General features: G+C 45.1%; 1 long non-coding RNA gene across 1 annotated transcript; it reads left to right on the top strand.

Annotated features, from left to right (window-relative positions):
* The first annotated feature begins 345 nt into the window (after positions 1–345).
* Positions 346–9,838, top strand: LOC139999032 (uncharacterized). The gene is made up of 4 exons (XR_011804016.1): positions 346–894; positions 7,732–7,794; positions 8,338–8,455; positions 8,637–9,838. It is a non-coding gene; the product is annotated as an uncharacterized lncRNA (long non-coding RNA).
* The last annotated feature ends 4,101 nt before the right edge of the window (positions 9,839–13,939 follow it).

Genomic DNA, 13,939 nt, shown 5'->3' with positions numbered 1-13,939 from the left:
GTAGCAAAGTCACTTACAACTCAAAATAGAGACAAAACAAGCCTCTACGAATCGAGACAGAATAAGCCTTAAGGTGATGGCTTAACCCCTCGCTCTACTCTAAAAGAGTTAATGGGGTTGCGTGTGTATCTGCCCAGACCGATCCAGTGGGAACACCACCCAGGGCACCAGACACCCAGAGCGCTGCCCCCGGCTGCAACTGCGCATGCGCGGCCACCGCCCATGGCCATGAGGGGGGTGGGTGGGTGGGTGTGTGGGGGGGGGGGAGAGGCTCCCAGTGCGCATGCGCCTGGCAGCCCCGCTCGGTGCGCACGCAGAGGGCAGTGGGGCGGGGCGGGGCGGGGCGGTTCCAGACCCGGGGGTTGCGGGTTCGAGTCCCGGGGCGGACACGTTTCTTCGCCGTGACACCCCGTTATTGCCATAACTAATACCGGGGCCCAAAGAGGCAGAAATACAGCTGCAGCCATCCCATCCGTGTGTGGTTAGGTAGCAATACCTGGGAACAAATCATGTCTAACCTGCGGTGTGATGTTGCTCACGGAGGCTGGTTTTCCATTATATGTTATCACGGTTACCTCTGTCTGCACCGGTTAACGCGAAAACGCCCAGCAATGTTTCTCAGGCGCTCAAATTTTGCTCGAATTTTGCAAATTTTAGCTGACAGAGCTGCAGCTCGCGAACCGCTGCCTCTGGGGGGCGGCAGTGTTTTAGAGATGAAACTGAAGTGTTTTTTGGTGGTGGTTCCTTCCCCCTCCGTCCTGCAAGATGGCATGGCAGAGAAATTATTTTCTGGTTTCTCATGTAGGTCCTCGTGTAGTCCTTCTTATAAGCTGCCTATATGGACTAGTCTATAAAGTATTTCTGCTAGAAACATGAGGAATATGTGACTGCAACGTGAGTATCCAAATGAGGTAACTCCATGCAAAAAAAGGGGATGTTAACTCCCTGTATAATCAGCTAATTAAGAGGCTGGCTGTTTCAATATATGCATAATATAGTGGACAGTAAGGCTATCCAGAATTTAATTCTTGGCTCTTAAGGCATCTGGAAAGTTGAATTTGTGAAATCAGATCTTAAATTTCAGCATGAACAGACAAACAGTTCAAACAAACAAAAAAGCAAAAAACAAAATGTGATCTTAAAGTCAGAAGTTTAACCATGAAACTTCTCTAGAAGTCTGTACTGATGTAACTGTTAATAAGCACTGTAAAAAATACTGTTATTTTTGACTGGTCAGTATACTTCTAAGGACCTGGCTGACATCATGAAGAATACACATAAGTACATTCAATTTTTTGTATTTTTAAGCATTATAGGTTTCACCCATTTTATATGCATGCATGTATATGTGTATGTACATGAATGATCATTGTGGTGTCAGAAAAAACTCAGCGTTTATAAAGTTTTTCTAATGAATAGCAGAATCCATGCCAACTGTACAAATGCTGCACATTTGTTGCAGGAAGCACGGCCGAAAGCACGACAGACACACAGTAGAGTCAGATCATGCTCCATTTTATTGCCCGAATAGCCTAACTTTTATAGAGAACTTAACAGGGGTGGACAGTGTTTCACACAAGATTATTGGTCAAAAGCACTCAGACAAACAACTGCAAGAAAACAACCCCACCTGCAAGAAAACAACCCCCTTGTGATTAGCAGTCACATAGACCTTGTCCTTGAAGCCAGCTACTGGTAACAATATTTTTCTGAATCCCTCAATTGGGCGATGTGGGAACACTGTCATGGGAACTTCTCATAGTTGCCCTGGTAGCTTGGTTTGCTCAGCTACAGCAAGCCATGGGATTTTTGCTGTTTCAAGAAATCCCTCAACAATTCCCCCTTCTTCTTTTGAGCAAACCAAGCCCGACACAGCAGTTTTACAAGTGACTCTATAGCTGTACTTACAACACACAACGATGGTTACCACCACCATAAACCAAATCCTTAATCCCCTTGTAACTAAACCCAGCAACCATCTACACCTTGTTTCAAACAAGTCAGTGAACCATTGATTGAAAGGATTGATACCATACTGAATCTTTCTCATATGCTCTTTCAGGAAAGTAATGGATTTGTGAATTGGCTCATTATGATCAGAAAGGTTTAAACAGTACATTCCCTTAAAGTCCTCACACCCATTCCTTTGAGCCAAAAGCAAGATGTCAATAGCAGCTTGATCCTGTAAAAGCAGATGTCGCAGACTATTTTGATCTGGTAACATCTCCTCAAGTATCTCTGTCGTGGCATAGGCTTGCCTCTCGGCCCAGCATTCCAATTTTTCTAAGTTGTTATGTGCGGCCGCAGATGCCACTCCAGGCACTGAAATTGCTAATGCCGCTCTAGCTGCAACCCCACACAATTCAACATTATCATTGCTATCCGGTGCAAGCAATGCCCATTTATGTCTGGTGATCTCACGCAACTGTAACAAGCTAGGAGCAAATACAATGAGTTTATCTAAGTAACATGGACATCTGATAGCATTTGCAGGGATACCTTGCCAGGCCCCATCCCCACAAATCAGAAGCACATCAGGAGGTAAGGCCAAAGCTGTACAATTGTTCCAAACACTGTAGTTGTTACCCCTTGTCTCCATGCTACAAACCCCTAAACCCTGCTTAGCAGCGTCATTGTAATCACAGGTGTTATTTGTGTTTTTGTACCAGTATGGCCCTTTCCCGGTTCCTGTAGCAGGATTCACCTGATAGCCACGGCTACGTTCACATTTGTAGCCACCTTTCAGGTTGATACAGATTTGACTACAGATACCAGGGTTTTGACATTCATCAATATCTCCACAGTTTCTCTTGTCTACAAACTCAAACCCAGCTGGACAGTCACATTCATGTATGTTGCATTCCTTCAGGGGCTCATCACCCCAGTCCTTGCAGTCTCTCTGCTGGTTACACACTTTATTGATATCTATGCATTCTCCACTTCTGCACTTGAATTTGCCAGGTCCTGAGCACTGAATAACATCGTTACGGTTTGCTTCATCAGTGCCATCCAGACAGTCTCTCACACCACTGCACTGCCTTCTTCCGTGGACACAGTTCCCATCTTCACATCTGAACTGGTCTGGCCTGCAGGTCTGAGAAGGGCAGTTAATTTCATCACTTCCATCCTTGCAATCAGGATCTCTGTTACAGTCTTTTTCACCATCACATTTCCAGGACACCAGGATACACAGGGTTGACTGAGGACCACAGCTGATTTCATTTACCTGGCATGTTCTCATATAACACAGATCAGCAATCTCATCAGACCCATTTTCACAGTCCGGATCCCCATCACACTGCCATCTGTTTGGCACACACTGACCACTGTTACACACAAAGTCAGATTCAGCACACGTCTTCTTCACACAAGCACTCTCATCACTGCCGTCTGAGCAGTCTTCACATTTTGCTCTAGCACTGTCGGCAGCAGTGCACAGGCAGGTGAGGGCGAGCAGCAGGCAGAATGCCCCACAGCGCGGCAGTGCCTGCCGCCGCCCTGCACCTATGTCACTTATACTACTCCTATTACCCGTGCTAGTAGTGTCAGTGGCATCCTCCTGGTACCGTTTCTGTCTTTGCCGCCCCTTACTCTCCCCCTTTTCTTTTTGCCACTGACCATTCACCACAAATGGATAAGACACATGATTACTAGTTAGGAAAGAGAGTGTAACGTCTGCTATACGGCTGCAGGCAGTGCCGGCTGCAATCCTAGAAGCTGTTTGTGAACGAGCCTGCCGGTGGGCATTTGGCAGTGTAATCTGCGTCTCTGCACTCCTGCCCTGCAATAGAGCTAAATCGTCATTAATAGTCCGTAGACTGAGGCAACCCCACGGAATGTTATCCAGAAACATAGTTATAACACCGATCTGGGGACGAATAGTCTTTTTTGCATTGCAAGATAAACCTCTTATAAAAAGAATGCCAAAGAGAAGCAGCACAGCCGCCGCTGCCTCCATGGTTACGTCAGACAGGCTGCAGGGTCCTGATGTCCGCCCCTCTGCTCTGTGCCGACTCGCCACACGGTGAGGGTCAGCTACCGGTGTCCACTGACGCCTCTGGTCTCCCGTAGCAACTCGATCTCGGATGTCCCGCATCGCACCGTGATCACGTCAATTTCCCGCGGCCCTCCGCAACTCCACGTCCCGCCGCGACTCCGTTTCCCGCGGCCCTCCGCAATTCCACGTCCCGCCGCAAAACCCCGTTTCCCACCGTGTTCCGCGTCTCTCAGCGGGAGTACCGCGTCTCACCGTGAGGCCTGTGTACCGTGTTTCCGGGCCGGTGTCCGGTCTGCTCAAGCGCCGGTCGGATGGGCGCTCCGAAGTCCCGACGGCGCGGCGAGATCGCGGCGCCGCTGGTCCCGGCGCCGCCGGTCCCGGCGCCGCTGGTCTCCTGGTCTACCTGCGTTCGGATGTGCCGGCGCCGCTGGTGTCCCGCTGCGCTGCGATGTTTGCCCCGGCGCCGCTGCGATGTCCGTGCTCGGCTGCGATGTCTGCTCCGGTGCTGCGATGTCCTGCTCCGGTGCGATGTCCTGTTCAGGTCCTGTTCAGGTCTCAGCCTGTTCGGGCGCCATATGTTGCAGGAAGCACGGCCGAAAGCACGACAGACACACAGTAGAGTCAGATCATGCTCCATTTTATTGCCCGAATAGCCTACCTTTTATAGAGAACTTAACAGGGGTGGACAGTGTTTCACACAAGATTATTGGTCAAAAGCACTCAGACAAACAACTGCAAGAAAACAACCCCACCTGCAAGAAAACAACCCCCTTGTGATTAGCAGTCACATAGACCTTGTCCTTGAAGCCAGCTACTGGTAACAATATTTTTCTGAGTTCCTCAATTGGGCGATGTGGGAACACTGTCATGGGAACTTCTCATAGTTGCCCTGGTAGCTTGGTTTGCTCAGCTACAGCAAGCCATGGGATTTTTGCTGTTTCAAGAAATCCCTCAACACACATTCTCTTCTGCAAGGAGTTTTATAAATCCCCAAAAGCTGTAGGTTAGTGTAAGATTTGAACAGTGCAGTTCATATAGTGGGCTCTTTCATAGTTGTTTTAGGAAACTACTGTTCTCAAGATAGATATGAATGCTTAGCAGTTTTATTGCTTCAGGTGTTCCGTTTCAAATGAAAATTAGTAATAAACCTAAAGGGAATAGATTGTGGGAGCGTTAATTTTATAGTTTAGGTAATTGCTAAGGTGTGTGAATTAGTAAAAAAAAAAAAAAAAAAAAAAAAAAAAAAGTAATTGCTGTATGTATAAAGAGCCCACAGTGGTGGCTCTATGTTACCTACATGTTTATATCTGGAATTTTAGATCAGCATTTGGCACTTGTCAAGTGTTTAGTCACTTCATGAGCCTTAGTTGGTGGTCAGACAGCTCCGTTTGCATTGGAGTTGAGGCTTGTCTGATACGTGTGAGGTCTAGCTGGGGTCTATTCCCCCATCGTAGCTGAAAACAGCCTCCAAAAGGCTGTAAAGCAGGGTAGTGGATATTTTTAGAGTGGATAACATGGGAACCTTTCAGCTTTAATTCAGTGATACAGAATATTTAACACTTAAGTCTTTCCTAAAATGCTTACTAATTCAGCTTTTCAGATTCTTTTATTTGTTAAAAACTATAGGGCTTGCAAAGCACACCATTATTTTAATGCTCACGTTGAGCAGTATGTAAAGCTTAGCGCTCGTGCAGTACATTAGTGAGGTTTCTTTCCACACATGCAGGCTTCTCAGCTCTGCCTCATCGTGGTGGTACTGCTCTCAGTAGTAGGGATAAACATAAAGTCTGAAAGGTTGGCTCGTTTGCTAAGCTAGTTAAGTTTCTTATGTTTGGTGAGAGACTTCCAACAAGTTCTATACACAGTAGTGTGTTTTTTAGACATTAAACATTTAACATTAAAGGCAGGTAACAGCCCCTTCCTGCAGACTGAGTGGTGCTAACTTAAGGTGTGTGGCAGTCAGAGGTGGGTACAAGTTGATGCCATGTGGTAAAATTGTATACATGTATATGCCATTGGCAGTTCTTCTGACTGGTTACTAAGGTTCTGTAAGCCAAATTCTATAATCATCAATCATCTGTTGTTTGCATATGTCTTAAGGAGGGCAGTCATTTTTCTTTGTCATTGTGATAACTGCTTAGTTTTCAAAAAAGGAAGGAAAGACAGAGAGCTTTATTATTATTATTATTATTATTATTATTATTATTATTATTATTATTATTATTTGAATTTGAATTGCTGTCCAGCCAGAGACATGGGTGCAGAGGGAGTTTGTCTGTCAGATGCCATTTAGAGAGCTCTTGTACATAAATTAGAGTGGAGAGATCAGAATGAGCCTCGATACTACTTCATTTATTTGATCACAGTGTGGGGAGAATTGAGACTTTGAAGCCAGTTTCTATGTGTTCAGATGGAGAATAAAACCATGAGAAGAAAAAGAGTAGAGCTCTCTCCTGGGCATAGAAAACTGGCAGGCTGTGACAAAGCGAGAGCTCTCAAAACCTTCCTATCAAACCTCAAACTTGGACCTGTCATTTTCTGGATGGCCAGTTTCCTGCCAGCCCACCTATTAGGTCATTAGAGGTTGGAGGTATGTCCCTTCTAGGCCCTGGGTAGACTACCAGAGGGGCAGTGTCTAGCATCAAATGAACCTAGCTGCTCATTTTTGAAGTAGTAAGGACCTAGTGTCAGAAACTGGTTTTGTTATTTGAGCCAGGTTCTACTGACTGCATATGATTGACTCCAAGCCTGGACAGATATTCTCTCCACTTGAATACGTCTTTTACCAGAGCATAACAATCACTTAACAATCAATTAACAATCGACCTCATCGCAGTCTACAACTTCCTAGTAAGGGGGTGTCGAGAGGCAGGAGACCTTTTCTCCATTAACACCAGCGACAGGACCCGCGGGAACGGGGTTAAGCTGAGGCAGGGGAAGTTTAGGCTTGACATCAGGAGGGGGTTCTTCACAGAGAGGGTGGTTGCACACTGGAACAGGCTCCCCAGGGAAGTGGTCACTGCACCGAGCCTGTCTGAATTTAAGAAGAGATTGGACTGTGCACTTAGTCACATGGGCTGAACTTTTGGGTAGACCTGTGCGGTGTCAAGAGTTGGACTTGATGATCCTTAAGGGTCCCTTCCAACTCAGGATATTCTATGATTCTATGATTCTATGAATTTATGCTGACATACTTCTCAATTTTTATGTTTTTCCACCTGTAGATTGCATCTCACTGTAGGTTGCATTTTAGTCTCCTAATTTATTCCCTGGTTTTTATTTTTATTTTTGTACCACCTCATTAGTGAATGTAGAAGAAAATGCATACTAGCTGGGCTGCATCCGGAAGTGCAAACCAAAGTGCTATAGATAGCATGAATGTAGGAAAAACACACTTTATTGTCTTAATGAAGAAAAATAAGCTTTAAACTGACTTTAAATATGTCATAAGACTTCATGGTATTAGAAAACATGCTAAAACAGGCTGAAAAAACTATTATGAATCTCTCGTTTTCCAATACATTCTTAGACCAAATCCTTTGAGATTCAGAGCTATTGTCCTCACTTTAATGTGACCTTCTTTAATGCAACCTTATAATACCTTGAATATACATCTCTATGAGCCTGTGATAATATTAAACAATCATAAAGTCAATTGTTTTATAACTATTACATTATGAATTCTTCGTGGTACACTGAAAATTTGTTCATTGATCTTTTGCTTAATTCTACAGATACTTTTCTTACTACAGCCTGCATACAGAATGTTCTTTAAATGAGCACAGAATGTGCTTCAGGTAATTTAAAGGCTTCCTGGCTATCTTAAAAATTATATTGATTTTCACCTTGAATATTCACCTGTCCTTTATTTTTAGAGATATACAGGGAATGTGGGAGGGGAAGTGCGCCTTTTCCCCTTTTTTTTTTGTCACTCAGCACAAGGACAGTTATTGCCCAGCAATAACAGTATGTTCCATTTAGAGTCCAAAGCACTAATATCATTACTTTTTCTCTAGCTTTGATGTAAAAAAGATCCTGATTGTGGTTACAGAATCATAATCCTTCAGTATTTATTTTGAGGAGCTGTGAAGCCAACTTTTAACTGCCTTTGTATTCTACAGCTTTTTGTTTACAGCCTTTCTTCCTCTCTTTTTTCAATCTTATTTTTAGAAAAAATATAATAATGTTGCTGATAAGAGAAATGTAGCAGTCTTTCAGGCAAGTAAGAATAACCAGTAGTAAACAAAAGGTAGAAAATCAGAAAACTATTGGCTAAAAGCTGCTATCTTGAAATGAGACTTGTTTGTTTTCAATAAGTAATTTTCTTATTTCTCTTCAAGAATGAAAGATTCTCAGTGAAAGCTAGTAGTTAAAATTAATATCCACTTGATGTGAAAATGGAACAAACATCAGAAGGACCAAGCATTTTGCTTGGCTAAAGAAACTGCAGTTCTCAAGGTAGGATAATAATTCTAAGTGAAAAATTTTCGTTTTTAAATACTTTTAATATTTCACTTTTAGAATTTGCATTTGCTTTCAAAAAGCAAATGTGGTTGGATTAGAAGGGTGTAAACTTGTATGTTCTAGTTTATTTTTAAAAGTGTTAACTTATGATTTTTTTATTTTTATTTTTTAACAGAGGAGGAATTTATCTACGTTGGGAATTTGTTAATAGATAATTGATGTATACAATGGATATGCATATACCATTTGGATTTTTTTTCTACTGTAGCTTCACGCAATTTTTGGCATTGTAATCTTTCAAGATGTCAATGCTTCTTTATACATTTCATGCGCTTATATGTAAAGTATGTTTAAATAAGCCACTGTTTTCAGTAGATCCTGCTTTTTCAGTGAAACTCGCGTTTTGAATATTGTGGTTGTCAGAATTCTGAAGCAGCAATGCAATAAAAGAAGTTGTATAAGATCTTTTATATACAGAAACCTAGATGTACACTTTGCATATATGTATAAGTGCTTTTCTCTGGTTACAGTGTTTGCAGTCTAGTGCTAGTAATCTTTACTATGAAAGGACTTTCTATTTTTAATCCTTTAGATAATTTTTCTTTATAAAGAAATATAATTAAAAGTGACTTTATTGCGAACAGTTTTGAAGTGCTGAAATTACACATGCTGCCTATTTTTCAAAGCCTGTTACTGCTAATGAGTTTTTTATCATTATTCTGCAAAGAATGGTGATGTTATGAATTGGTATGTTATATTGTCAACAAGCATTGTTTTTGAAGAAAAGGTTTGAAGATATTCAAAACTATCACTGTTGCAACAAATCTATTGCTTTCTTTTAAATAGTTGCGCCATCCATTACAGTCCTTTGAATTCTGACAGTAATTCAGGCAAACAGGAGGAACCAAAGACCAGATGATGCTTGTGTAGCAGGCATTTTTCTGTTCATTGCCAAGTGCACAGTTCACTGTTCGGTCACCTGTGTCGGCTGGTTTAGTGCCTTTAATGCAGTTCTCTGCATGCTCCCTATTCTATAAAGCTTACTTGGGGACTTCAGACATGGCCTGTCTTATTATTCCCTAAGGAAGGGTAAGGCCTTTACTGTCCAGCTGGAAGGATCACTAATTAGAGCCCTTGCTTTGGCACAGAGTGTGTCAAGCCTGCAAGCCTTCCTGCTGGGATCAATGGCATTCATGTTTGCTTTCATGAATGCACAATGGACAGGGATCTTGGCAAAGAACTGCCTATTCAGCTTGTGCTGAGAAGCTGAGTCTTCACAACATTTTAAAGTAATTGTAGAGGTAGAAAGGGAGCTATAAGAATACACCCTTATTATTCTGCTCAAAAAAAAAAAAAAAAAAAAAGAAGAAAAGTATTCTCTCTAACGAGAATCCAATCCGCAGTCAAAACCCAGCATATATTTTTGCCCACATAATGCTCGTAAAGAAATTTAGAGTCATTACTCCTCTATGCTTGCAACTTTCTGAGAATTTAGGATACATTTCTATTTTAACCATCTATAAAAATTTAAAACTTACCTTGCAGTAAATGCAAACTCTGTAAGCAATATGATTAATTCAGACTATGTGTGAGGTGTTGCCATTAATAAATAATGGTTATTGGCAGGGCAAATGCTTCATTTAATTCTTTCTTTTTTTCCTCTTTCCCTTTAGAGACAGGTATGTTTCTGCAAAGGGGGTAAGATTTTTAAAATGAGCTTGTTTTGGCATGTATTTTTCATGGAAATACAGACCTGGGTCTGTATTCTGGAGTGTCTCTTCAGGGGTCACCCAAATACACCATGAATATTATTTACCAGTAAAACAGCTTGACCGTGGCAACTGCCAGGTGCCCACCTAGCCTCCTCCAGCCTCCCACACCCTGTCCTTGACAGGGCAGGGTGGAAAAGCTCCTAACCTGTGATAAGAACATGGAAATCACCAATTACCATCATGGCCAAAAAACCCTTGACTAGGGGAAATTTATTATAGTTTATTGTCAAGTAAAAATAGAGAAGCGTGGTGAGAAACAAAACAAAAACAGCTGCCCCTCACCTGCTCCTTCTTCCCAGGCTCAACTTCACTCCCAACTCTTCCACCTCAGCACCCTGAGCCCTGAATGGTGTGAGAGGCTGGCAGTGGAGGTTGTGGTCTCTTCGTAACAGGTAGCCTCTGTCACTCCTTCCTCCTAACAAGTTCCCCTTTCTCCCTGGCTGCCATTCTTCAAGAACGCTCCAGTGGGGTGCAGTCCTCCAGCAGCAGACTGCTCAGGCATGGGCCCAACTTGGGCCACAGTTCTGCCAAAAAAACACCTGTGTGGGCTCTCCATGGGCAGCAGCATTTTTCAGAGCACAACCAACTGCTGCAGGGGCCTCCGTAGTCTGCAGGACTGCTTCACTGTGGTCTTCTCCACAGTCTGGAGGGCAATCTCTGCCAAAACCTTGCCTCATAAACCCAACACAGTGTGGTAGATACTGCATGCCTTCACTTTATGTTCTTTTATCATTAGAAATAATGGATTTTTTAAAATAAACTTTAGAATAAAAATTTGAGCATGATGTTAATATAATAAAGGATGCTAGCCCCAGTAAATGAAATGTTATCTAATTGTATTTCACAGAATCACAGAATTTCTAGGTTGGAAGAGACCTCAAGATCATCGAGTCCAACCTCTAACCTAACACTAACAGTCCCCACTAAACCATATCCCTAAGCTCTACATCTAAACGTCTTTTGAAGACTTCCAGGGATGGTGACTCCACCACCTCCCTGGGCAGCCCATTCCAGTGCCTCACAACCCTTTCAGTAAAGAAATTCTTCCTAACATCTAACCTAAAACTCCCCTGGCGTAACTTTAGCCCATTCCCCCTCGTCCTGTCACCAGGCACATGGGAGAACAGGCCAACCCCCACCTCGCTACAGCCTCCTTTAATGTACTTATACAGAGCAATAAGGTCACCCCTGAGCCTCCTCTTCTCTAGGCTGAACAAGCCCAGCTCCTTCAGCCGCTCCTCATAGGACTTGCTCTCCAGGCCCCTCACCAGCTTCGTCGCCCTTCTTTGGACCCGCTCAAGCACCTCGATGTCCTTCTTGTAGCGAGGGGCCCAAAACTGAACACAGTACTCGAGGTGCGGCCTCACCAGAGCCGAGTACAGGGGGACGATCACCTCCCTAGCCCTGCTGGTCACGGTGTTTCTGATACAAGCCAGGATGCCGTTGGCCTTCTTGGCCACCTGAGCACACTGCTGGCTCATATTCAGCCGACTGTCCACCATCACTCCCAGGTCCTTCTCTGCCTGGCAGCTCTCCAACCATTCCTCTCCCAGCCTGTAGCTCTGCTTGGGGTTATTGCGCCCCAGGTGCAGGACCCGGCACTTGGCCTTGTTGAACTTCATACAGTTGACCTCAGCCCATCGGTGCAGCCTATCCAGATCCTCCTGCAGAGCCTTCCTACCCTCGAGCAGATCGACACACGCACCTAGCTTGGTGTCATCTGCAAACTTACTGAGGGTGCACTCAATGCCGTCATCCAGATCATTGATGAAGATGTTAAAGAGGACCGGCCCCAGCACCGAGCCCTGGGGGACGCCACTAGTGACTGGCCTCCAACTGGACTTGACTCCATTTACCACAACTCTTTGGGCCCGGCTATCCAGCCAGTTTCTAACCCAACGAAGCGTGCGCCAGTCCAAGCCAAGAGCAGCCAGTTTCTTGAGGAGAATGCTGTGGGAGACGGTGTCAAAAGCCTTGCTGAAGTCAAGGTAGACCACATCCACAGCCTTTCCCTCATCCACCCAGCGCGTCACTTTGTCGTAGAAGGAGATCAGGTTCGTCAAGCAGGACCTGCGTTCCATAAACCCATGCTGGCTGGGCCTGATCGCCTGCTTGCCCTTCAAGTGCCGCATGATGACTCCCAAGAGGATCTGCTCCATGAGCTTCCCTGGTACTGAGGTCAAACTGACCGGCCTGTAGTTCCCCAGGTCTGCCCTCCGGCCCTTCTTGTAGATGGGCGTCACGTTTGCTAGTCGCCAGTCAGCTGGGACCTCCCCCGATAGCCAGGACTGCTGATAAATGATGGATAGGGGCTTGGCCAGCTCCTCTGCCAGTTCTCTCAGTACCCTTGGGTGGATCCCATCCGGCCCCATCGATTTGTGGACATCCAAGTGCCGTAGCAGGTCACCAACCAGTTCTTCGTGGATGGTGAGGGCCACATCCTGCTCCCTGTCCCCTTCCACCAGTTCTGGGTACTGGGTATCCAGAGAGCAACCAGTTTTGCCGCTAAAGACTGAGGCAAAGAAGGCATTGAGTACCTCCGCCTTTTCCTCATCTCTTGTAACTAAGTTTCCCCCTGCATCCAGTAAAGGATGGAGATTCTCCCTAGTCCTCCTTTTGGTGTTGATGTATTTATAAAAGCGTTTTTTGTTATCTTTAACAGCAGTAGCCAGATTGAGCTCCAGATGAGCTTTGGCCTTCCTAATCTTGTCCCTGCACAGCCTCGCTACATCCTTATAGTCCTCCTTAGTGGCCTGCCCAATTTTCCAAAGATTATAAACCCTCTTTTTTTTCCTAAGCTCAAGCCACAATTCTCTGTTGAGCCAGGCTGGTCTTCTTCCCCGCTGGCTCATCTTTGGGCGCATGGGAATAGACCGCTCCTGCGCCATTAGGATTTGCCTCTTAAAGAGCGCCCAGCCTTTCTGGACCCCTCTGCCCTTCAGAACCGCCTCCCATGGGACTCCACCAACTAGTGTCCTGAGCAGCCCAAAGTCAGCCCTCCGAAAGTCCAATACAGTGGTTTTACTGGTTCCCTTCCTGGCCCCGCCAAGAATAGTGAACTCCACCATTTCGTGGTCACTCTGCCCAAGACTGTTCCCGACAATCACATCCTCCACCAGTCCTTCTCTGTTTGTGAAGAGAAGGTCTAGCTGGGCACCACCCCTGGTAGGTTCACTAATCAGCTGCGTCAGGAAGCTATCTTCCACTTTCTCCAGAAACCTCCTAGACTGCTTCCTCTGGGCTGTGTTGTGCTTCCAGGATATGTCAGGGAAGTTGAAGTCCCCCACGAGTACAAGCGCCGACGATTTCGCAACTTCTGTCAGCTGCCTGTAGAACTCCTCATCCGTCTCCTCATCCTGGTTCGGCGGTCTATAGCAGACCCCGACCAGGACACTAGCCTTGTTGTCCCTGCCGATCCTAACCCAAAGGGACTCGATCTTGTCATTCCTAGCCTCGAGTTCTACAACATCGAAAGACTCTCTGATATAGAGAGCCACACCGCCACCCCTTCTGTGCTGCCTGTCCCTTCTGAAGAGCCTATAGCCAGGCATCGCAGCACTCCAGTCATGAGACTGGTCCCACCACGTTTCCGTGATGGCAACCAAGTCGTAGCCTGCCCGCTGCACGATGGCTTCCAGCTCCTCCTGTTTGTTACCCATGCTGCGTGCATTGGTGTAGATGCACTTCAGCTGGGCCTTTACCTTAT

The sequence above is a fragment of the Anas platyrhynchos genome, chromosome 18 (genome assembly GCF_047663525.1).
Source record: "Anas platyrhynchos isolate ZD024472 breed Pekin duck chromosome 18, IASCAAS_PekinDuck_T2T, whole genome shotgun sequence".
Lineage (NCBI taxonomy): Eukaryota > Metazoa > Chordata > Aves > Anseriformes > Anatidae > Anas > Anas platyrhynchos.
The sequence above is the reverse complement of the archived record's forward strand: the minus strand, read 5'-3'. Positions and strand labels throughout refer to the sequence as shown.